The sequence below is a fragment of the Carlito syrichta genome, unplaced genomic scaffold (genome assembly GCF_000164805.1).
Source record: "Carlito syrichta isolate Samal-C Ts95f unplaced genomic scaffold, Tarsius_syrichta-2.0.1 Scaffold309186, whole genome shotgun sequence".
NCBI lineage: Eukaryota > Metazoa > Chordata > Mammalia > Primates > Tarsiidae > Carlito > Carlito syrichta.
In genome coordinates, this window is record NW_007253282.1 from 1,082,841 (window position 1) to 1,085,537 (window position 2,697).

The window sequence follows — 2,697 nt, forward strand, 5'->3', positions numbered from 1 at the left end:
CATATGACAAAATCAGTCCAAACAGAGCCAATGTTGAAATCTTTGTTAAAACTACTGAGAGATAAATTAAAAACTCTGTCTCTTCTTAGAAAGAGAAGAGACCCCGGACATGGAGAGAGTCTGCCTGAGAGGAAAGTCAGGTCCAAGGGAGAGAGAAAGAAGCTGGCCTTTGATGGGGAGGTTTGAGCCACTGAATTAATTCATGCTTGAGGTTTTCTACCTTCAAACCTTTTCATTTTCTGAGAGAATACATTCTGTTTTTGACTTTCTCTTCCTGGAATGGAAGGAGTACAAACTAATATGGTTTTCTCCCTCTATAAGTCCTGGCATTAATATAAAAACCTGGAGGACCCAATGTGATACAACAGAAAAGATTCCTAGAACTTTGGGATCTATGTACCTTTCCACCACGGTGCTGTGAGATGAACTTGGGTGAGTCATTCGCTGGAGGACTGGGATACTGTTCCTGAGGGCACATACTTCACCTGGTGTTCAAGTGGCCCTTCCTTCCACAATACAGACTGCTTGTCTCAACTTGCCTCTTCACTTTCCCTCCTGACCTGTCTTTCTGTCTCAGTGCCTTGCCAACAATCTGATGCAATTTCTCAAATTCTTCATACTGTAGGGAGGTTTTATGACCATTCAGGCACACGATTCTGCAGCAGAGCAGAGCAGGTAGAACTTCTGGCACCCCACCAGACTGGAGATTCAAAGGCAGGTTTCTTGCTGAGGGAGGTGGTAGCAGTTTTCAGAGCAACGGTCTAGCTGGACCACCCAGCACCTGCTTATTTCTACATGACTTGTGCTCCTGTTTTTCCTAACTCTCCCCCAGTGCTATTTTACTTCTGCATTTTGACTCTACACACTCTCATACTGCCTTGAGTAATGTTCCTTCAACCTCCCTTGACCCTTCAGACCCTCCTCCTTCCATGAAGTTACACCTTTAAGAAGACAGGTCTTCTCAGTTCTGTTCCGACTGGATGTGTGGGAACTGACCACTGGCAAAGTCTAATTACTATAAAATAGAGCTGATGATTATGACTTAAGATCAGCGTGTCCCAGGTCAGCACCAAGAACTACTTGTAAGCCCATCTCCTACCTTGCCAAGTGTCCAGCAGATCTCTAGAATTTATGTCTACCCTGCTGTGTTCTCAGAGGGGTGTCGTCTTGCAGTGATTAGATGTATACCAAGCAAGGTCTCAAGCACATGCAGGGCTGTCCTGCTTATAGATGAGTGAATGGCTGATGGGTTAAGTTTTAAAGCACAGACTGAAAAATATTCCCACACAGGCGGTGGGGCAATTTTCTGATGTGTTAATCCCTTTTAGTTCAGCACAATTTCTGGACATTTGCTTGATGACTTTCAAGCAACCATACCTCCAGTCTACTGGACAGACACACACTCTGGGCAACCCGTTGATTTACAGGGAACTTCGATGGTGGAATTCAGGCATTATGATGCATGCACCAAATAACAACAGCAAAACAAGTATGTATGTCTTTTATATGCAAGGTTCTGGTTGCAGTCTAGTTGTTCAAACAACAACAAAAAAATCCCACTAACCGGGAGAGAAGGCCAGCTAGAAGCCCAAACTTCAACTGCATGCAACCTACTTATGTAGTGAATCCTCACTTGTACCCCACAACTCTAAAATAAAAAAAATTATTTAAGAAATCCATCAAACTAAAATATTATTACAAGTTGTGAAATATGCTTTGAACAAAATGAATAAGAGGCAGATATAGAACAATAAGCGAAGGTAGTCATTCAGAGAAGGCCTTTCTGAGGAGGTGACATGAGGTAGAACAAAAAGAATGAGAAGGCAGTGATCATACAAGCATCTGAAGGAAGGAGGAGTGTTATAGCCAGAAAGAACAGCACGTACAAACTCCCTGAGGTAGGTACATCAAAGAAATGGAAAAAAAACGAGTGGAACTGAAGCATAGTGAACCAGGAGAATGGTACAAGATAAGAATTCAGACATGGTCAGCGGTCTTAGAGAACTTGGATGTAAATCTACGTGAAAAAAGAAGCCACTGACTGGAGAAAATAGCACACAATAACAGAAATTCCAAGGTCACCCTTACCGCAGAGCATGTGGAGAATGGGTTGCAGAAGAAAGAAGAGGAAGCAGAGAAATCAGTAAGGAAGCTATTGACTGTGTGAGGCTGCCATGGGGCAGAATGAAAGATTTCTCCATCCACCTGGAAGTTGAATCAATAGGACTCCCTGCCGGATTCCGTGTGATGGGTGACAAAAAGAGGAATCAGCATGCTTCTTAGGCTTCCAACTTGACAGATTGATCTGTGGTGGTAAGGTGACTGTATTTGTGGAAGTGGAAATACAATCAATTTGGAATTAAGTTTTCGATGCTTGTGAGACAGCCATATGGGAGCATCCAGTGTGAAGCTGGACTGTGAACGAATCTAGGGGATGGTGAGATTTGATCTGAAGGCAGGGAATTGTCAGCATACAGATGGCATTTAGAGCCACAGGAATGTCCCTAGGAGAGTGTGGCAGGAAAATAGGAGGCCAGAAAGCCCTTCACCCCAGTCCTTCCTCTCAAGTCTTTTTCTTACATCCTAATTCTTCTTTCTTCAGGCCACATGTGCAAAAGATAGTTCTCTTCTTCCCTCTCACAAAGGAGTCTGATGATCCCCGAGCAACTGCAACTCTAATCATCCTCTCAGAAAGCC